General features: G+C 39.9%; 1 protein-coding gene and 1 pseudogene across 1 annotated transcript in view; one reads left to right on the forward strand and one right to left on the reverse strand.

Annotated features, from left to right (window-relative positions):
* The window catches only part of FKBP5 (FKBP prolyl isomerase 5), a 123,102-nt gene that overhangs the window by 31,558 nt on the left and 67,885 nt on the right, over window positions 1-23,659 (forward strand). The window lies entirely within an intron of this gene.
* LOC118705086 lies at window positions 12,227-12,909 on the reverse strand (annotated as a pseudogene).

Genomic DNA, 23,659 nt, shown 5'->3' on the forward strand with positions numbered 1-23,659 from the left:
GAGGTGCAGGCAGTAGACAAATATCGGGTCTAGTAATAATTAATGTCGTTTTTAAACATTCGTTTAAAATCTTGCTTGGCGTTGACTTGTATTGACATAACCTTCAAACACGTGGTATCTACAGAACGTGTGAAGTGCAATTAACAAGTTTTGCTTGAAAAAGTTTGTGTTTGGTTTGGTTTTTGTTGCAAAACTAGGGCTAAGAAGATGGCGGATGAAGAGCATATTCGACACTGCATGCTTTACGAGTTCCAATTAGGAAGAAAAGCAAGTGAGGCTGCAAAAAACATCTGTAGTGCTCTTGGTCAAGATGCAGTTAGCACCAGAAAATGCCAGCGTTGGTTTGAGAAATTTCGCGAGGGAAATTTTTCGTTAGATGACAAGAGTGGTCGAGGCCGTGTGTCCAATTTTGATCAAGAAGCTCTTCAAGCTCTTTGGGTGCAAAATCCTCAAATTACCCAACAAGAGCTTGTGACAACTTTAAATTGTTCACAAAAAACAATTTCCAATCAATTGCGTGCACTTGGCAAAGTCCAAAAGTTTGGAAAATGGGTTCCTCATGAGTTGACCGACAACAACCGTAATCAAAGAGTCACAATTTGCAGTTCACTCCTCTCTCGTCAAAACCGTTTGCCGTTTTTAGAGCAAATTGTTACCGGAGATGAAAAGTGGGTGCTGTATGTTAATTTGAAAAGGCAGCCTCAATGGTTGGACAAAAATGAGGCTCCGCAGCCCACGCCAAAACCTGACTTGCATGCGAAAAAAGTGATGTTGTGTGTTTGGTGGAATTTTAAAGGAATTCTTCATTATGAACTTTTACCATCTAACCAAACCATTACAAGTGCAGTGTATAGTGCCCAATTGGAAAGGTTAGTCCAAGCTTTAAGAGAAAAAGAACCCGCGCTGATTAATCGGAAGGGCGTAATTCTTCACCACGATAACGCACGACCACATACTGCAAGAATCACTGCTGAAAAACTGCGCCAGTTGGAATGGGAAGTTCTCCCTCAACCTGCATATTCGCCTGATATTGCCCCTTCCGATTACCATTTGTTTCGTTCTTTGCAAAACTTTCTGCTTGAAAAAAAATTTAATAATGAAGAATGCCTCAAAAATGCATTGACCGAATTTTTTGCATCAAAATCACAAGAATTTTACAACAGAGGGATTAAAATGCTTCCTGAGCCTTGGGCACAAGTAGTAGAAAACAACGGCAACTATATTGTTGATTAAATTTTGTTGTATTGTTTAAATAAATTCGATTTTAAAAAAAGTATTAGAAAACGACATTAATTATTACTAGACCTAATATAAATATGTGCAGTTGATAAGTGAAGGGAAAAAATGGTAGGGCTAATTGCTGTAATTCTTGCTCTTTTTATATCATGGAATAGGAGAGGACTCTCGAGGAGGATGTATTTGAACAGAGACCTGAAAGGGGTCGAGGGAGCGAACTGTGGGGCTATCTGAGGGAAGTGTTCCAGGCAGAAGGAACAGCAAATGCACAAGCCCTGTGGAGGGGCATACTGCAAGGTCAGGGCAGCAAAAGCAGGGTGAGTGAGAGGAGCAATAGGAAATGACTTTAGAGATGGCCACTGACCAACTTAGGGTTTTAAACATAAGAAGGACTTTGGATTTTATTCTGTGGAAGATGGGAAGTTGTTGGAGTGTTGCCAGAGCAAAAAATTTTAAGACAGTCTGGTTGTCACTTCTTTTCTTAAAAATGCTTCAGTTAGTTCTCTATTTCCTTTAGAATAAAGTTCAAATGGTTTATTTTGGCACACAACGTCTTCATAGTCAGGCCTCAGCCTATTTATTTAGCATCATCGGCCTCCTTCCCGCATGGACCCTTCACTTTAGCCAAATTGGATTACGTGCAGTTCCCTGGATAGGTCATGATGATTCATGTTTTGGTGTCTGTCTTTCTGCATACTGTTTACCCTGTGAGGAAACCCTCCCCCTCAGCTCACAGGGTCATTGGCTCTGTTTTAGAGGGTCCTCTTTGTGCTCTGAGAGTGCCCTGTGCCTTGTTCTCTCACCATTCCCTTCCCTGGCCACTTAGTACTCAAGCCATGGAGTCTTGGAACATGTTGCGTTCTTTTAACCAGCTTTGATTTTACTCTTGCCACACCCTTGCCGGTTGAAATTATGCCCATCCTTCAAGAACTAGCTCAAACACTGCCATCTTTTTTCTACCCTTATACTCTGTAGCTCTCTTATACTTAATCATAGTGATCTTAAATTAAAATTTTTCTTTGCCTACTTCATGCCAAATCCTTAGTCTTACTCATTTCACTTTTCATTGTAGCTCCCAGAAGCTTGAAAACCAATGGTTTTCTAATTATTCTATGAACCCTGCACACCACGAACATGTACTGAATGTGAAATCTGGACCAAAAGCAGCCAAAGTGGACAAAGTGGGACATCTGTTAATTTAATGAATTTACTAGGGCATAATGTTGATGATGGCATGGTTACTCTGGTTCTCATGCTTACTATTGGTATCACATTTCAAAATGTAGTTTGGCAAAATGTATTCAGATACATAAATATTCATGTTTTTGACACAGTGACACTTCTGAAAATCATAAGAAAATAATACAAACTATAATGACAATTATAATGTTGCTAATGTTGTAAGTTTACTATTTATGTGAGAGCACCATGCAAAGCTCTTTACATCCATTATTTAATTTAATCCTCAGACTCCCAAGAGGTGTAAATACTGTTAACCTCATGTTATAGATGGGGAAATTAAGTGGTTTACCCAAAATTACACACCTACTATGTTGTCAAATCAGGATTCCCATTGAAGCAGATTGTTTGAAGAATCCATACTTCTTAATTATATGATATGATAAAAGCTTGGGTACAAAATGTTCACAGTAGTGTTACGTAGAATAAATAAATTGAAAGTGATATGTATCATGAATTTTATGCTCCATCTATTCAGTAGAATAATTTTTATAACAATATTCACTTCTGTAAAGTTTATAAGTCTGTGGTTTCCAGTATAGTCACAGAGTTTTACAACTGTTACCAATATCCTATTTCAGAACATTTTATCAACACAAAAAAGTACTCATACCCATTAGCAGTCACTACCTGTTCCCCCATAACCCTACGCAACCACCACTCTACTTTCTGTCTTGATGGATTTGCTTATTTTGGATATTTCATATAGTGGAATTATGCAGTACATGTCATTTTGTGTCTGGCTTTCATTCAGAATAATATTTATTTAATTGCTTTTCATTGCTGAATAACATTCCATTGTTTGGATTTATTACATTTTATTTATTCATTCATTAATAGACATTTGAGTTATTTCTACTCCTTGGCTATCTATCTATATAAAAACCAAGCAACTGGAACCACCGGTCACTCTGACGTGCATGTGCCTGCCAACCGGCCCAATGGGGATGGGGCTGGCCAGCCAACCTCCTGTGGTGCCCTCACCTCCTCTCCCCCCACCACACACACACACACACACCAGCCCAGCCCTGATTGATCAGTCCTGATCAGGGTAGGCCAGCCAGAAAGACCCCACCTGTGCATGAATTCATGCATCGGGCCTCTAGTTATAAATAATGCTGTTATGAATACTCATGCACAAATTTTTGTATGAACATTTTTTTCTTGAATTGTTGGTTAAATAGTAACTGTTTAAGAAGAACTGCCAGACTAAGTTTTCCAAAGCAGCTGCACCATTTTATATTCCTCCTAGCAATGCGTGAAGGTTCCATTTTCTCCAATCTTTGTTAGTACTTGTTATTATGTGTTTTGGGGTATGGAGTGTTATCTCACTGTGGCTTTCATTTCCATTTCCCTAATGGCTGATGATGTTGAGCTTCTTTTCATGTGTGGTCATTTGTATATCTTCTTTGGAGAAATATCCGCTTGAAGCCTTTGCTCATTTTTAAATTGGGGTGTCTTTTTATTGAGTTGTAGGAGTTCTTAATATGTTCTAGATACAATCTTATCAGATGATTTGCAAAAAATTTTTTCCATCTTGTGTGTGTTTTAACTTTCTTGATGGTGTTCTTTGAATCACAAAAGTGTTAAATTTTCGTGTCTAATTTACCTTTTTTTTTTTCACTGTTGCTTGTGTTTTTCAGTTTCATACAAGAAACTATTGCCTGATTAAAGGTTAATTAAATTTACCCTGTGTTTTCTTGTAGGAATTTGAGGTTTTTGATCCATTTTGAAATACTTTTTATATATGGTGTGAGGAAGGTTGTCTAATTTTGTAAGCTTTGGCATGTATTATATAATAGAAATCCATTTGTCCCAGCATCATTCATTGAAAAGACTCCCCCCCACCCCAATTGAATTGTCTTGGCCATAAGTCTTAAGAATTTATTTCTCAGTTTTCAAATCTTTTACATTGGTTCTATGTGTTTACCCTTAACCTAGTACCACACTGACTTGATTACTGTAGCTCTTCAGTAAGTTTTGGAACCCTGAAGTGTGAGTCCTCCCAGCTTTGTTCTTTTCAAGGCTCTTTTGGTACTTTATTCAATTTGGCTGTGAACCCAAAGTTGTAAAAAATAAAGCCTATTTTTAAAAATGTACCCCTAAATTATAATATTTGGATTATGATGAATGTTTTTCCTTACCTCCCCAAATTCCTCTAATATATTGTATTTATAATTTTAAAAATGTAACTTAAGTTTTGGCTAATAGAATAATTTTTTAATTCAAGAGGCAGACCTTAGATCTATAGCTAAAAACCAGTTACCTAACTTTCCAGGAAGAGTGTATGAAGGTGAGGAGCTGGGGTATAATGTCATGGTTAGAATGAGCCAGTCTCAGATTTAACACTCAGCTCTTTGAATTATTTCTCTCTCCAATGAGTTTCCTTTAGTTTCTTCCCTCCCTTCTCAAACACATTACATTAAAAGCCCTCCCTCACACCCTAGCTTGGGACTTTTCTCAGATATTTCCATAGATGAAAATTTGGCATGAATGGTTGAGTAGCTTGAAAGCAAGGATCCAGACACTGCAGTCTGAGCCACATAAGCCACTTTGGTGGAAAGTGATTTTCAAAGGGGAAAGGAAGTCATGCAAGCAGAGCTCTTTACTGCCTTCTCTGACCTCATTGTGTTCTGTCAATTTCTTTGCATCTGTATAGCTCTTTTCTTAAGAAGCATGTGCTATTTAAGGTCAGAGACCTGCAGGTGGTGGTAGGGCTAGTTAAAAGTTTAAATGGGCCCTAGCCGCCTTGGCTCAGTGGATAGAGCGTCAGCCTGCAGACTGAAGCATTCCAGGTTCGATTTCAGGCAAGGGCACATGCCTGGGTTTCGGGCTTGATCCCCAGTAGGAGTATGCAGAAGGCAGCCCATCAAGGATTCTCTCACCATTGATGTTTCTATCTCTCTCTCCTCTCTTCTCTCTGAAATCAATAGAGAAATATATATATATATATATATATATATATATATATATATATATATATATATATATATATATTTTTTTTTTTTTTTTTTTTTTTTTTTTTTTTTAGAAGTTTAAATGGGCACAGAGAGAAGCCAGCATGTGGCTTGGTGACAGACTGCTATTCGTATGTTTTTTGATGTTGTTAATCTTTGTAGGAATCTCCCACGACCCGCGAGGAAAGAGTTCCAATTCAGGGTTCAGGTTTTGGAGAAGGGCCGCACACAAATGAAAAGACTTGAGACTTGAAGAAATTCAATTTTTAGAGAGTGGAGAGAGAGAGAGAGAGGGAGGGAGGGAGGAAGGGAGGGAGGGAGAGAAAGGTTAGAAGCATTGACTGGTTGTTTCCTGCGTGCACCATAATAGGGGGCCAGGTAGTGAACCTGCAAATGAGGTATGTGCTCTTGACTGGGAATCGAACCCGAGATCCTTTGGTACGTGGGCTTATGCTCTAACCAGTGAGCCATAGCAGCCAGAGTTATATGTTCTTTGTAAGTGCTACTATAGAGTGTGTCTATGTTCTAAATAGTTTGGGGTGTTTCTTTTTCTAGTTTAAGCAATGTTACAATCCAGTATATTTAAATACTTCATAGGATTTGCATATTATAGGTGTCCATTTGAGATTTGTTCCAAAACAAAAGCAAATGTTATAGACCTGCTAAAGACCATTAATACAAAAAAAAAAAAAAAAAAAAAAAAGACAAGACCATTAATACCAGTTGTCAACCACAGCCAACTTTATAACATGCCTGCCACAAGCCAACTTAGTAGTTCAAGAACTACTAAGATGGCACTGGCCAGTTTGGCTCAGTGGATAGAGCGTAAGCCTGTGGACTGAAGGGTCCCCCGTTTGATTCTGGTCAAGGGCTTATGCCTGGGTTGGGGGCGTGGTGTGCAGGAGGCAGCCGATCAATGATACTCTCATCATTGATGTTTCTCTCTCTTTCCCTCTACCTTTCTCTCTGAAATCAATTAAAAATATATTTTTAAAAACTCAGTTTTTTTTAAAAAAAGAACTACTAAGATGATTTTCACCATATATTGTTCAGTTGAATTAATCAAAAAAAGGGAAAAAGTTTTTAATTTACATTTTTAAAAAATTTATGGTATATTTATTAATGGCCTTTAGAAACATAAAATACCAATTTTAACTTTTTATAAGGTTTGAAAAAATCACCTTTTCATGTATCTTTATTTCAGAGAGGAATGGAGAGGAAGAGAGGGGTAGAAACATCAGTGATGAGAGAGAATCATTAATTGGCTGCCTCCTGCACGCCCCACACTAGGGACTGAGCCCACAACCTAGGCATATGCCCTGATCAGGAATCGAAACGTGACCTCCTGGTTCATTGCTCAACCTCTGAGCCACGTCAACCGGGCTAACATAATACTTTTTATATAGGTTAAAGGAAAGAGGAGATACTGCCATTATTCATAAATTCAGAATTATGAATAAAAACATAATTTGATTGCTCTTTTTAAAATAACGTACTTGCCATTTAGGGGAGAGATTTATTGTCATCAGTTATAGGCTTTGACTTTTGTAATGCCATGGGAAAACTCTACCCTTCATATTTTAGACTGTTAAAATTTTTCTAAACAGTGCTTATTTTGTCAGATGCTTTTTCCCACTTGGAACTCCATCCATAATAGTTGTGTCTTTTTACAGGCTTAAAAATGTACTCATGGGCTTGTGCTCCCAGTCAAGATGGAATAACAGATTGGATTTACTCTCTTGGCTGTAATCATATAACAAACAAAAGCCCCAAGGGCAAAAAAGTGAAGTTGTAAACACTGAACAATAGGCAACATAGGACAGTGATCCCCAAGAAAGCAGGAAGACACTGGTGAACCCTGTAATTATCTGCACTCAATGCCTGGAGAGTTTCCTGGCTGCGTGTGAAGAGGTGGAATCCAGGCAGAGTCCATCAGTCTTCTTGAGTTGAGAAGACAGAGCTGGAGTCCAGGGAGACCAAGGTGGCTACAGTTCGGAGAAGAGAGCTGCAGGAGACAACTCCACAGGTCTGCAGCAAGTCTTCAGATAAGGACTTAGTGCATGGGCTGCGTGGAAGTACCCAAAGCTGAGAAAGAACCACCCAAAAGAACTAGAGGGAACAAACCCTGATTTTTTTTTTTATCATGTTTGAGAATAGTTTATGTTCCCACCAGCCAAAGAGGAAAAACCTCATAAGTCAGGATATTGGGGAGAGTCCTCAGAAGGGCATTGCCTCAGCAAGGGGGCAAATGAAGCCCTAAATAAAAAACTACTCTGATTCCTTCTAACAAAGTTTAAAACAGGCCTCAAACTGGATCATGTTGTTTCCAAGTAACTGCATCCTAAAACAAAACAATATTTAGATTTATGTGAAAATATTTAGCACTCACTAAGGTAAAATTTACATTTGGCCCCTGGTCAAAAGATAAGACTTGGAATGACACAGGAAAAATACAACCCATAAGTAGGAAAATTAAATAAAAAAGAAAAGAAAAGAAAGAAACCCAGACATGATACAGATGATAGAATTAGTGAACAAAAACATTAAAATAATTTTGACTATTTTCTTTTTAAAAATACATTTTTATTGATTTTAGAGAGGAAGGAAGAAGGAGGAGAGAGAGAGAGGAATATCAATGATTAGAGAGAATCATTGATCAGCTGCCTCTTGCATGCCCCACATTGGGAATTGAACCCACATCCTAGGCAGGTGCCCTAACCAGTAATTGAACCATGACCTGGTTCATAGGTCAATAGGAAATAAACAGCAACCACTGAGCCATCCTGGCAAGGCTAGACTATTTTCCATATGTTCAAGAAAGTAAAGGGAAGATTGAGAGTGTTAAATAGTTATGAAATATAGTTAAAACACCCAGAGTGGACATCTAGAGATGAAAATTGCAATGTGTGAAATGAAAAATATACTACATGGGCTTTACAGCAAATTAGTGCAAGAAAAAACATCAGTAAACTTGAAGCCATAGCAATACAACCTGTGCAAGATAAATTCAGACAGGAAATAAAGACTAGGAAAAAATGAATAAGCCTGGCTGGTGTGACTCAGTGGTTGAGTATTAACCCATGAAACAAGAGGTCACGGTTCAATTTCCAGTCAGAGCACATGCCTGGGTTTTGGGCTCAATCCTCAGTGATTCTCATCATTGATGTTTCTATCTCTCCCTCTTCCTTCCTCTCTCTGAAATCAATAAAAACATATTTTTTAAATGAATAAAGCATTAATGAGCTGTTAGACAATTTCAGGTGACTTTATATGTATAAAAGGCTAATATGCAAAGTGTCCCATTGGTAGTTTGATGGGAGACCCCAAGTTCAATTGCTCGCTGTGATGTGCACTGACCACCAGGGGGTAGCATGGAATGAAGGAAGGCCCCGGCCAGTAGCTGGAAGGCCCCAATTGGCCCTGATTTCTAGCCAGGCCTAGGGACCCTCCCTGTGTACAAGTTTTGTGCTCCAGGCCTCTAGTATACATATAATTGTAGTTTTGTAAAGGGGGGAGTTTTTGAAGATGCAATGGCCCCAAATTTCCAATGTTATAAAAACTATAAGGTCAGAGATTTTTTTTTTTTTTTAAGTGAAAAGGTAAAGAACAGATGTGACAAATAGAAAACAAATGGCCAAGATTTTAGATTTATGCTCTATCAATAATCGCATTAACTATAAAAAGTCTAAGCAACTCAGTTAAAAGGCAGAGCTTAGTAGATGGTTAAAAAAGCAAGACTCAAAAGCAAGATTCAACTGTATACTGTCTACAAGAAACCTTTTAGCATATTAAGATACAAATAGGCTACCCTGGCCAATGTGTTTCAGTGGGTTGAGCATCATCCTATACACTGACAGGTCACCAGTTCAATTTCCAGTCTGAGCAAATACCCAGGTTACCGAATGGATTCCTGGTCAGGGTGATTGTGGGAGGTGGCCCATCAATGTTTTTCTCTCCCCCCCCCCCCCCATTATTTTCTCTCTCTGTGAAATAAAAACATATTTGTAAATACATAGATAAATTTATTTTAAGATGTTACAAATAGGCAAAAATAAAAGGTTGGAAAAGAACATTCCATGCCTAGTACTAATTAAGAAAGTTGGAATAAGTATATTAATTTCAGGCAAACTAGGTTTTAGAGTGAAGATTATTACCAGGAATAAAGAGTCATTTCATGATAAAGTGGCAATTCAAGTGGAATTGAATGCTCTAAGTATTTTTGTACCTAATAACAGAGCTTCAAAATACATCAATCAGAAACTGATAGAACTGAAAGGAGAAATAGATCCACAATTATAACTGGAGATTTCAGTACCTTTCCTCTAAATTTAAAGAACAAGTAGAAAAAAACAAAACAAAAAAACCCCAACAGTAATTTAGATTTAAGTAACACTATCAACTAATTGACATTTACATGACATCCTACCCAAAACAGCAGAATGTACATTCTATTCATTTGCACACAGAACATTTACTAATATGGACCACATTATGGTCTAGAAAATAATGTCAATAAATTTAAAATTACTTAAATCGTAAAAAGTATGTCATCTGACCCAAAGAAAATTAAATTAAAAATTGCAGAAACATATCTGAAAACCCCTAAATATTTAGACACGAATGCACTTTTAAGAAACTCATGGGTCAAAGAAGAAAACATCAAAGATTAATTTAGAATATACATTGTACTTGATTTCATTTCATTTCATTGAAAATGAAAACGATATGCAATTTGTGGGATATAGCAATATATAAGTGCTCAGAGAAAATTTTATAGTACTGAATTAGAGAAATAAGGTTGCAAATTAGTGTCCTCAGCTTCCACCTTAAGAAATGAGAAAAAAAATAATTTAGCCCAAAGTAATCAGAAAAAAATGAGTTAAAAAGTCAAAACCATTGAAATAGAAAACAGGAAATAATAAAGTCAATGAAATCAAAAGCTGGCTTTTTGAGAAGACCAATAAAACTGATAATCCTAAATAGCCTGTTGGATTAGGAAAAGGGGAAGACACAAATTATCAATATTGGGATTAAATGCAATTGGTTAAACTGCAAATTTAAGTTATTAAAAGGCTAAATTAGAGGATTATATGAATTAATTTATGCCAATGCATTAGATACTTAGATGAAATGGACAAATTCCTTAAGAGACACAAAATAACAAAGATCACAAGAAAAAAATAACCTAGGTGTACTGGTTAATGTGGATTTTGTAATAAAAGAAAACACGATAATTTCAAGAGAAACATCAAGTGCTTTATTTAAAGTAATGTTTATCGCTAGCTACACATTTCCACATCTTTCAGGTAATATGTGGATACCATCCTAATAGAACTTTTCATGTTTTGAGGGAAAACCATTCAGAGACCCAATTTTCCACTTCTTCATGTGTTTTGAAGTGCTGCTCAGAAAGTGTGTATGCCATCGATCAGAACAAGTGGTAATCTGAAGGAGCAAGGTGAATACATCGGGTGGGTTAATAATTCCCAGGCAAGATCTTTTAATGTGTCTTTAACTGGCTTTGAAATGTGTGATGGTGTGTCATCATGAAACAAAATTACTTTGCCATGTCTTCTGGCACATTCTGGTCATTTTATAATGAAAGCATGGTTCAAATTGACTGTTTTTTGTTGGTAGCGATCAGTATTCACGATTTTGCCTGGTGTTAGAAGCTTATAATACACCACACCTTCCTGATCCCACCAAATGCAGAGCATTGTCTTTTTTTTTTTTTTTTTTTTTTAATATATTTTGCAGAGAGGAAGAGAGAGGGATAGAGAGTTAGAAATATCGATGAGAGAGAATCATTGATCTGCTGCCTCTTGCACACCCCCTACTGGGGATATGCCCACAACCAAGGTACATGCCCTTGACCAGAATCGAACCTGGGACCTTTCAGTCCTCAGGCTGATGCTCTATCCACTGAGCCATACCAGTTTCGGTGAGCATTGTCTTTTTTCAGAAGCGATTTGGCCTGGCAGTTGCTGTTGATGGTTGACCTGGATCAACCCATGATTTTGTGCATTTGGGATTCTCAAAATCCACTTTTTATCACCAGTCACAATTTGTGCTGTTGAAGCAACATTTTACTGATGACTTTTCTGTTTTCCATTTGTCTTTTGTTCAATTGATGAGGCACCATTTTCCTTCCTTTAAAATCTTCCCCATTGCTTATAAACGATTAAAAATTGTTTGCTGAGCAACGTTTAATCTTTCTGCAAGTTGTTTTTTAGTTTGACATCTTCATCCAATAATGCTTGTAATTGTTGTTCCTCAAACTTTTTTGGTTGACCTGGACGTTCTTTGTCTTTCACATCGAAATCATCATTTTTAAAGCGTTTAAAGTAGCGTTCATCTTGAGATGAAGCATGTTCACCATAAGCTTCCCGAAGTATTCAGCAGCACTTTTCTTCGAAATAAAGTAATGAATTATAACTTTCCACAAATGTTTTTTTGGCATGAAATTTGACATTTTTAAGTGTATAAATATCTATGATATTAATACCTTCAGCAAATTTGACATATGAAGTTATAAAGCTTTCTGTCAATACAACAAAATAGCATACATATCAAAGCACATATATATCAACATATGTGTAACTCTATTGAAAAAAAATCCACATTATTATCTGGTACACCTAATAATCTACTTAGTAAGTGCAGAAAAAGCATTTAACAAAATTCAACATTCTTTGCTGATGAAAAGTTTCAACAAATTAGAAGTAGAAGGGAACTTCCTCATCCCAATAAAGAATATTATGAAAATCCAATATCTGAAATCATATTTAATGTTGAAAAACAATCCTTTTGTCTCAGATCAGGAACAAGGGAAGATGTCCACCTGTCACCACTTCTAATCAGTATTGTACTGGAGTTTCTAGCCAGTGCAGTAAAATAAGAAAAGTAAAAGGCATCCAGATTGGAGGGGAAGAAGTAAAACTCTTTATTCACAGATGATGTGGTTATCTATAATTACTTTTTAAAAGCGACTAGAACAATTAAGTGCACTCAGCAAAGTTGCAGCATACAATATCAATGTAGAAGAGTCAATTATATTTCCTTTTTCTTTTGTGGACAGATTTTATTATCAGGGGATGGGGCTCAGTCCTTCTTGCTTGCTGTCTTCCTCATGATTACAAGGACATTGCTCAGCTCTTTTCTCTTTCCCTTGACATAGATGTGTGTCCCCACCATTTGCTTGATGAATTTTAGGGCCCTCTTGTCCTTAAGAGACCTTGAGCAGTTCTGTGGTTTGCTGCTCATAGGAGGCAAAGCCGCACACCTCTCAGATCATGTCCTGCATGAACTTGGTGTGCTTGGTGAGGCACCCATGGCAGTGACTGTACCTCAGCTTGCTCACGTTATTGGTCACCTAGTGACCCTTGTTGAGGCCCATAGCCATGGGGTAGTGCAGAGCCATGGCTGCTGCTCAATGGTTGCCACAGTGGAAATTATTACATTTCTATATACTATCAAATGAACAAAATAAAAATATTCAATACTTAAGGATACATTTCATAAAATCATGTAAGAATTATACACAGGAAGCTATAAAATATTACTTAGAGAAATTAAGGAAAACCTAAATGAAGAGATAGGTGTTCAAGGATTGGAAGACACATTATTGTCAATTTTCTCTAAAGTAGCAATTGCCAACCAGTGGTCCGTGAGGTCCGAAAGGTTGGTGACTGCTGCTCTAAAGATACAGATCCTAGTCAGAATCCCAGCTGGCTATTTGTAGAAAGTGGCAAGCTGGTTTTAAAATCTCAGAGGAAATGCAAAGAACCTGGAATAGCCAAAACAGTTTTGATTAAGAACAGAGAGGACTTAACAGTATCTGATTTTTAAAACTTATTATATCTACGATAATTAAAACATTGGTATTGGTATAAAGATAAACATATATCCATGGAACAGAAGAGTCCAGAAATAAATATGGTCAATTAATTTTGAGTATGATGACATGACAATTAAGTGGGAAAAAGTTTCTTCAACAAATAGTGGTAGAACAATTTGATATTCATACAAAAAAAACACCCTATAAATTGATACCTTAATTTATATCTTGGCATTATATGTGAAAGTTAATTCAAAATTGATCATAGATCTAAATATAAAACTCAAGTCTATAAAATTTCTATAAGAAAATATTTGTGACTTTGGGTTTGGTAACAATTTTTAAAGTATAACACCAAAAACATGATTTGCAAAAGAAAAAAGATAAATTGGGCTATATCAATATTAGCAATATGTCTTTGAAAGCCACCATTAAGAGACTAACAGGTTAAGCCATAGAATAGGAGAAAATATTCTCAAATGTTTTTATTCAGGATATATAAGAAAATCTGAAAAAGCAGTAATTTAAAAAACCACCTAGTGCCCAGCTGGCATGGCTGAGTGGTTGAGTGTTCACCTATGAACCAGGAAGTCACTGTTTGACTCCTGATTTGAAAATATGCCCAAGTTGTGGGCTTGATCTCTCGTGTGGGATATGCAGGAGACAGCCAATCAATGATTCTCTTTCATCATTGATGTTTCTATCTCTATCTTCCTCTTCCTTCCTGTCCAAAATCAATAAAGATATATTTAAGAAAAAAGAAAATAGCCCAATAAAAAATAGCAAAAGATTTGAATAGACCCTTCATCAAAGAAGCTATATGGATAGCAAATAAGTACATGAAAAGATGGTCAACATCATTTGTCATTAGGGAAATGCAGTTTAAAACCACAATGATACATCTACATATGTGTTAGAATGCCTTCTGTTTAAAAGGCTTACAGCACCAAGTGCTGGTGAGGATGAGGAGCAACAGAAACTCCTATACTTCTAGTGAGAATGCACAATGGTACAACCACTTTGGAAAACAATTTGGTGCTTTTTTCTTTTTTCTTTTCTTTATAATATATTTTATTGATTTTTTTACAGAGAGGAAGGGAGAGGGACAGAGAGCTAGAAACATTGATGAGAGAGAAACATCGACCAGCTGCCTCCTGCACATACACACACCCACACACCCCAACTGGGGATGTGCCCCCAACCAAGTATATGCCCTTGACCTGAATTGAACCTGGGATCTTTCAGTCAGCAGGCCGACGCTCCATCCACTGAGCCAAACCGGTTTTGGCAATTTGGTACTTTCTTAAAGACTCAAAATGTACACGTATCCTGTAACTTAGCCATTTCACTCTAGGCATTTATTCCACATAAAGATGTATAGGACCACATAAAGATTTGTACCTAAATATTCACAGCAGTCTTATTTGTAATAGACAGAAATTAAAAACAAATGTATCAGTTGGTAAATATTCAAAATGTGCATCAATAGGCAAACTTGGCATTATCTTCATGCATTGGAATAGTACTCAACAATAAAAAGGAATGAATACTCAACAATGTATTTGATTTTCAATATAATTTACCATAAAAGAGAAGCCACAGGGAAAAAGACATGATTCCTTTATATGAAATTCTGTAAAATATAATACAACTATTCAGAAAGCAGATCAGTGGTTGCTTGGAAAGATGAGCTGGTGAAGGATGAATTATAAAGGAACACAGGAAACTTTTGTGGGTGACAGATATATTCTTTATCTTAATAGTGATAGCTTTATGGATATACATACATCTGTCAAAACTTACCAAATCATATACTTTATATATAGTTTATTATGTTATGTACTAGAGGCCTGGTGCACGAAATTCATGCACACGGGGGAGGGGGGTCCCCTCAGACCAGCCTACACCCTCTGCAATTGAGAACATCCCTCTCACAATCTGGGACCGCTGGCTCCTACCTGCTCACCTGCCTGCCTGTTCGCCCCTAACTGCCTCCCCTGCCGGCCTGGTTGCCCACAACTGCCTTCCCCTGCTAGCCTGATTTCTCCAACTATCCTCTTCTGCTGGCCAATTTGGTTCTGATTGGTTGGTTTCTATGCCAGTCAGCATCAAAAGCTCCGCCTCCTAGGCAGCCATTAGCTCCCCACAGGACCCGGATTTGGTTCTGATTGGTCAGTTTCAATGCCAGTCAGCATCAAAAGCTCGGTCTGTGAGAAACTAAGTTGGTGGCATAAACACCTACACTGCTGCCTCACACAACAATTTCAAAACTACAACTAAAAAACAAAACGTCTCCCAACCAGTACCACGGGAAATCTGGCTGAGTGGAAGTTCTACAACTAGAAGGAAAGAGAAAAGAGCATTGAGATGTACACAGGCACTGAAAAGCTGAGGTACAGAGGCATGCGATTCAGGTTGGCGGAGGGTGACTGGCTGCTTTTTTCAAACCAGAGGGAGACGAGCTCCCAATTACTCTGAAATCCAGTTTCTGGGGAGATGCTGGGGACCCAAACTCCTATGGAGAGAAGATGGACTGTCTGCCATTGGGTTGGAAAGTGAGGGTGACTTTCTTATAGAGGTGTGCCCAGCAATCATTGTTTACTGTGCTGGGGCCATGGGACGTGGAACTTGAAACTCAGAAATACAGAGACGGCTGACTGGTAGCCATCGCTGTTTCCCACGCCCTAGCCTACTGACTCCCTGAGACCCCGCCCCACACAATCTACAAACCCACCCAAGCTCCACGCAGCAACTTTTGTATATATATATATGGCCTGTCCTATCGCAGCTTAACCTAACAACTGCAGCTCTGGTCAGACAGCTCCAAAACCTCCAAACCCCAAGCAAAGGGGAGAAAACTGTAGTTCTCTGTAGCTCCTGCTGGGTGGCCTCAGACAGTAGCTGGCCTGCACCCCATTGGAGATCCAGAAGCTAGAGTATCTAGTAGTCAGTGTGAGACACCAGATTTCAACTCCTCACATCCATAGTGACACATTCAAGAGATAGACTCAGTAAGCACCAAAGCCCCACTGAAACAAGTCCTGCACCATAAACGTGTCTCCAGCACAGCAGTTCTTCCATTATAGACATACTGGATCCTCACAGCCAATTGGCCTGGAGGTCAATTCCTCCAAGTGATACCAACAACAATCAAGACTTACCTACAACAGTGCTGTACACACAGTCCATAAAGGGGTACACCAAGAGGGTCTACCTCAGGTAACTGGGAGACCGACCCACTGGGTAATATAGGACACCTAGCACAGAAAGCCACCCTACCAACTCAGGGAAGCAGCGAAAATGAGGAGACAAAGAAACAGATCACAAACGAAAGAAATGAAGGAAAACAAATGACTGGATATAGAGTTCAAAACCATGGTTGTAAGATTTTTCAAGAATTTCATAGAAAAAGCCGATAAATTTATCGAGACTCTCAATATGAAAAAGTACCAACTAGAAATTAAACATACACTGACTGAAATAAAAAAATATTATACAGACACCCAGCAGCAGACTAGAGGAATGCAAGAATCAAGTTAAAGATTTGAAATACAAAAGCAAAAAACACTCAACCAGGAAAGCAAAAAAAGAAAAGAATCCAAAAATTTGAAGATAGTGTAAGAAGCCTCTTGGACAACTTCAAGTGTGCCAACATCTGAATTATGGGCATGCCAGAAGAAGAGAGAGAGAGCAAGATACTGAAAACCTATTTGAAGAAGTAATGACCAAAAACTTCCCCTCCTGGTGAAAGAAATAGACATACAAGCCTAGGAAGCACAAAGAACCCCAAACAAAAAGAATCCAAAGAGGACCACACCAAGACACATCATAATTAAAATGCCAAGGGCAAAAGACAATATTAAAAGCAGCAAGAGAGAAACACCTAGAAGGGAGCACCTCTACGATTGTCAGCTACTTTCTCAACAGAAACTATATATGCAGGTCAGACGGGAGTGGTAAGAAACAGTCAAAGTGATGAATAGCAAGAACCTACAACCAAGAGTACTCTACCCAGCAAAGCTATCATTCAGAATTGAATGTCAGCTAAAGAGCTTCACAGATAAGAAAAAGCTAAAGAAGTTCATCACCACCAAACCATTATTAAATGAAATGCTGAAAGGTATTCTTTAAGAAGAGGAAGAAGACAAAAGTAAAATGATGAACAACAAATACATATCTATCAACAAGTGAATCTAAAAATCAAGTGAATTAAAAATCTACAATAGCTAGGATTTGGAAACAGCCTACCCTGTTTCCCCGAAAATAAGACAGTGTCTTATATTAATTTTTGCTCTCAAAGATGCTCTAGGTCTTATTCTCAGGGGATGTCTTATTTTTCCATGCGCTAAGTCTAATTTTCGGAGAAACATGGTAGGTGCCTGTCAGCAGATGATTGGATCCAAAAACTATGGTACATCTACACAATGGAATACTATGCTGCCATAACAAAGAAGGAATTCTCATCATTTGCAGCAACCTGGATGGAACTGGAGAACATCATGCTGAGTGAAATAAGCCAGTCAATGACAGAGAAACACCACATGACCTCACTCATTTATGGATAATAAAGAACATTATAAACTGATGAACCAATAGATAGATATAGAAACAGTAAAGCAAAAATTAGACTGTCAAATTACAGTGGGGAGGATAGGGAGATCTGGGGGAGATAAGAGATCAACCGAAGGACTTGTATAGATGCATATAAGTATAACCAGAGGACACAAAACTTTGGGGAGGGGCATATGTATGGAAGGGGGAGGCAATAGTAAGATCTGTACACAGATAATTAATTTAAAAAAATAAGGGGAAAAATCTGAGGGTCAGAATAAACTGGTGATAGAATCAGGGTCATAGAATGGGAGTGGACTGATAATTCTCGGGGAAAAGAGTGTAGGAGGTACATGAAGATACTGGACAAAAATCTTACACCTATGGATGATGACAGTGTGGGGGAAGTGAGGGCACAGGGTGGGGTGGGAACCGGGTGTAGTAGAGCTATGGAGGGGGAAAGAAGAAACAATTGTAATAATCTAAACCATAAAGACTTATTAAATTTTTTAAAATAAATTTTTATTGTTCATATTATTACAAATGTTCCTTTTTTTTTTACACCCTCCATGCTCTCCTCCACCAGGTTCCTACCCCACCCTCTATCCTTTCCCCATGCCCCCATTGTCCTCATCCATAGGTGCACAGTTTATGTTCAGTCTCTTCCCACATCCCCCTCTCCCCTTTTCCCAAGAATCGTCAGTTCACTCACCTTCCATATCTCTGATTCTATTATATTCAACAGTTAATTTTGTTCATCAGATTTTTTTTTAATTTCCTTGGTTTTTAGATTCACTTGTTGATAGTTATGTATTTGTTGTTCATAATTTTTATCTTTATTTACTTTCTCTTCTGAAAGAACCCCCTTCAGCAATTCATATAATTCTGGTTTGGTGACGAACTCCTTTAGCTTTTTTTTATTAGTGAAGCTCTTTATCTGGCCTTTGATTCTGAGTGATAGCTTTGCTGGATAGATTATCCTTGGCTCTAGGTTCTTACTATTCATCACCTTGAATATTTCTTGCCATTCCCATCTGGCCTGCATGGTTTCTGTTGAGAAATCAGCTGACAATCGTATAGGTGCTCTTTTATAGGTAACTACCTTCTTTGCCCTTGCTGCTTTTAATATTCTCTCTTTGCCTTTTGCTCTTGGAATTTTAATTATGATTTGTCTTGGTGTGATCCTCTTTGGATTCCTTTTGTTTGGAGTTCTGTGCGCTTCCTGGACTTGTAAGTCTAATTCTTTCACCAGGTGGGGGAAGTTTTCTGTCACTATTTCTTTCAGTATGTTTTCGGTATCTTGCTCTCTCTCTTCTTCTGGGACCCCCATAATTCTGATGTTGGTTTGCGTATAGTTGTCCCAGAGTTTTCTTACATTATCTTCAATTTTCTGGATTCTCTTGCCTTCTAGCTTCTGCGGAGGAGTGTTTTCTGGCTCTTTATGTTCCAAATCTTTGACTTGATTCTTGCGATCTTCCATTCTATTTTTAGGACTCTGTATAATATTTTTTTATTTCAGACAATGTATTCTTTATTTCTTGTTGATCCCTTATCATTTCTTGTTGATTCCTTATTAATTCTACTTGATCCCTTTTCATATCCTGATAGGTCCTATTGACCTTTTCTAGGAAATTCTTAAAAACCTTATAAGTGTAGATTTGAACTCTATATCCAGTCACTTATTGTCCTCCATTTCTTTCATTTGTGATCTATTTCGATGTCTCGGCATTTTCACAGCTTCCCTGATGGGGCGGGGCTTCAGGGTGGAGCCTACAGCCTTGGCTTCCATCAGCCCCGCCTTATGAGGCTCCTGAGTCTGTGTTCCCCAGGGTCCTTTAGTACTCATTGCAAGCACCTCTGAGAGAAAGGTGCCCTCGATTTTCGCCTGCTACCAAACAGTCTAGGCTCTCCTCCAATGAGCCCGGTATTGGGGTTCAGTTCAGTTGAAAGTGGAGTTGGAGGTGGCGTTCAGAGCAGTCCGGAGCTTTTGTCTCCTTCCCGCCCGGGGAATCCCGAGGCACAGCCGACCGTCCCTTCTCTGCGCACAATGTGCGTGCCTCCGGGACCTCCTTTCGCCGCTCCCCCGGGGTTGCGCCTTACAGCCCAGCTCCCTATGGATGAGCCTGGGTCCCCGGGGTCTGGCCTAGAACTGGGGTTCAGAGCAGTCGGAACTGGGGCCCAGCACAGTCGGAGCTTTTATCTCCTTCCCGCTAGGGAACGCCAGCCAGGCACTCAGCTGTCCCTCCTCTCCGGCTCCGTCCTCTCCGCGTGTGCACCGCGTGTTTCCGTACCTTAGGCTTTTATAGCTCCTCCGCGCTTCCTTCTGGTTTTCTCCTTGCTTCTCGTTGTAGAATTTCCAGTCAGTCAACTTTCCTGTAGTTCTGGGTAATGTCCATTTTATATTTTAGTTGTATTTTATTGAAATTGTTGTGTGCGGCTGCGGCTAGGTGTTTATCTGTGCCTATTAAAAATTTTTTTTTTAAAGGTCTGCCTCCTAGGCAGCTATTGGCTTCCCACAGCACCCAGATATGGTTCTGATTGGTCAGTTTCTAAGTCAGCGTCAAAAGTTCCGCCTCCTATGCAGCCATTGGTTCTTCACAGCACCCATATTTGGTTCTGATTGGTCAGTTCCTATGCCAGTCAGCATCTTTGGGCCTATCGATGGGGCCTGATCAGAAAGGTGGAGCTGATCAGCAGACCCAGTGGAGGCCTAGAGAGAAATGGAGGTACAGCTGCTGGCCAGAGTGGGAGAGAAAGAGAGAAGCAAGTGCTAATCAAAAGCTGCCACAGAGGCAAAAGATCATTTCCTGGTTCTCTACTCAGGCCTCTCTCTAGCTCTGATTCACAGCCCCCTTAGCGGTCAGTGCTGAGGCTCGCATTTGCAGCTGAAGCAATCTCAGCACTGGGTTGCCATGGTAATCCAGTGCTGACTGCAGGACTAACTTCTGGTTGGTTGAGCCTTGATCGTTACTGGTTGTTACGACCCAGGGTTTTTATATACTAGGATAAGCCATTAAATCTATAAAAATATTCATGTGTATTCAGCATTTATAACATGCTGTTCAAGTTTTGGAATTACGTTGTAAGGGACTCAGAATAATTTTTTAAATACTTTTCCAGTGATTAAATTTGATGAGATGGGAAAACATGTATTGTGTATACCAAGTTTATCTAAAATTTGAGCTTATTACAAAACTAGAAGCCTGATGCATGAAATTTGTGCAGGAGTAGGCTTTCTTTCCCCCAGCTGCCGGCACTGGCTTCCCTCTGGCACCTGGGACCCGGGCTTCCCTGCTGCCGGCAGGCATCCAGGACCTGGGTTTCCCTCGCAGCCCTGGCTTCTTCCAGAAGGACATCTGGTCTAATGAGCATATTATGCTTTTATTATTATAGACTTGTGGCCCAGTGCATGAAATTTGTGCACATTAAATGGAGATTAATTAGAGGAAATATTTTAATACTGCTATTTGCCCTTTCTTTATAATAGAAGTGTCAGAGATGAAAGAAAATTAGTAAAATGTATATAAAAATCTTCCTCCTCTCAGGGTCTGGGGTGCACTTTGGGACCCAGAGTCAAGCCACTGCCCACCCGCAGTGCCTCAAAATTGTGCGATACCCACCCCCAGCTGACCCCACTCTCATTGGGCAAGATCCAGACCCAGCTGACCCTACCCCTGTCTAGCCCTGCTCGGGGGAGGACTCAGCCTGAGGTCCCCTAGTGCACCCTCAGGTACTCTGGCCCAGCACTGGGCATAGTCAGTTTACATGTAAATTGACTTGGTCCTCTGTCAAGCTCCACCAGGTGGGGGTGCGGCCTCAGGTACCAGAGCCTGGCACTGAGGTAGGGGAGGCATGTCCTCAGGTACCCCAGCCTGGCATTGAGGTGGGGGACGTGATCTGAGGTCCCTGTCAAGCCCTGCCAGGCTGGGGTTGTGGCCTGAGGTGCCCTGGCCTGACACCGGGTTGGGGGCACGGACTGAAGTCTCCTGTCAAGCCCCACCGAGTGGGGGACGCAGACTCAGGTCCCCTGCCCCGGCCCAGCGCTGTGCAGCCTCATGTCCCTGCTAATTGCTCCTTAGGCTCGTGTGGGTTATGGAAACCCTACCTCCACTGTGGGCGCCAACATTTTTGTGGTGGTCAATTTGCATATTCCCTCTTTATTTGATAAGGTTGAGAAACTTAATTAATGTTCCAGTTTGGGCTTTCTGAAAATCTGAGGGAATTTTCAGAATGATAAATACCAAATGTAAGGTGTAATTTTATTGTATGTTAGAATGCTGTTACTCAACTGGATGATCTATAATAATAGCATAATATACTAATTAGGCCAGACATGTTTCGGACGATCTTCCAGTTGAAGCCGGGGCTGAAAGTGAAGCCCAGGTACTGGGTGCCTGTGGATGGCTGGAGGAAGCCCTGGTCCCAGAGGCCAGAGGGAAGCCATTGCTGGCACCTGGGGGAAGTAAGACCTATTCTTGCATGAATTTTGTGCATCGGGCCTCCAGTTCTATATAATAAAAGAGAAACATGTAAATTGATTATACCTTTGCTGTGCTTACCAGCTAACCAGGAGTGAGTATGCAAATTAGCATGACAAAGATGGCGGCTAATTTGCTTATCCAGGCACTGAGCGGCCTGGGTCCTGGGAACATCCTCAAAACCCAGGCCACTCCTAGTATGTAGGCCCACACGTAAGCCCTGAGTAGCCGGGGTACCAGAACACCCCAGACACTCTGGACCTATGGGCACAGACACCAGCCCCCCCCTGGGGGGCGTGTGGAGACCCAGCAACCGCTGCATGCACGGCCCGGGGTCTTCACCGCCCCCAAGCCCAGTGCCCACAACGCGGGGCTGGATGCCGGTCTCAGGGGTGTGCCCCCTCCGGATGGTGGGGACATGCCCCTAGCCCAATGGACACAACACAAGGGGTCCTCTGTGCATGAGCTGCAGATGAAACACCTTTTTTTATTTTTTTTTAATATTTTTAAATATATTTTATTGATTTTTTTTACAGAGAGAAAGGGAGAAGGAGAGAGAGCCAGAAACATTGATGAGAGAGAAACATCAGTCAGCTGCCTCCTGCACACCCCCAGGGATGTGCCTGCAACCAAGGTACATGTCCCTGACCTGAATCAAACCCAGGACCCTTGAGTCTGCAGTCCAATGCTCTATCCACTGAGCCAAACTGGTTAGGGCTTCTTAAAAAAAAATAATGATAAATTAAAAAAATATATATATACACACACACACACACACACATATATATATTTTTTTACAGAGAGGAGAAGAGAGGGATAGACAGTCAGAAACATCAGTGAGAGGAAAACATCATTCAGCTGCCTCCTGCACAATCCCCACTGGGGATGTTTCCCCAACCAAAGTACATGCCCTTAACAGGAATCAAACCTGGGACCCTTCAGTCTGCAGGCCGACTCTCTACCCACTGAGCCAAACCAGTTCGAACATAAACACCTTTTCTGACCATTCATTGGTTAAATCCCCTGTCCGCTGCCACTTGCAGTATTCTTGGTAACTTGTGTTATAAGAATCCAAGAAGGTGATCTAGGGTTTTTCTACCACACTCTTGGAGGAAAAAAATGAAGGTCCACTGCTGGAGGGGCTAAGAAATGTCATATACTGCCCTAGCCAGTTTGGCTCAGTGGATAGAGCCTTGGCCTGCTGACTGCAGGGTCTGGGTTCGATTCTGATCAAGGGCATATACCTAGGTTACAGGGCTCCCCCCTGGCTGGGGCCAGGTCAGGGCTTATGCAGGAGTCAACCAATTAAGGTGTCCCTCTCACATTGATGTTTCTCTCTGTCTCTCCCTCTCTCTTCCACA

This window comes from Pipistrellus kuhlii, unplaced genomic scaffold, assembly GCF_014108245.1.
Source record: "Pipistrellus kuhlii isolate mPipKuh1 unplaced genomic scaffold, mPipKuh1.p scaffold_m20_p_5, whole genome shotgun sequence".
Lineage (NCBI taxonomy): Eukaryota > Metazoa > Chordata > Mammalia > Chiroptera > Vespertilionidae > Pipistrellus > Pipistrellus kuhlii.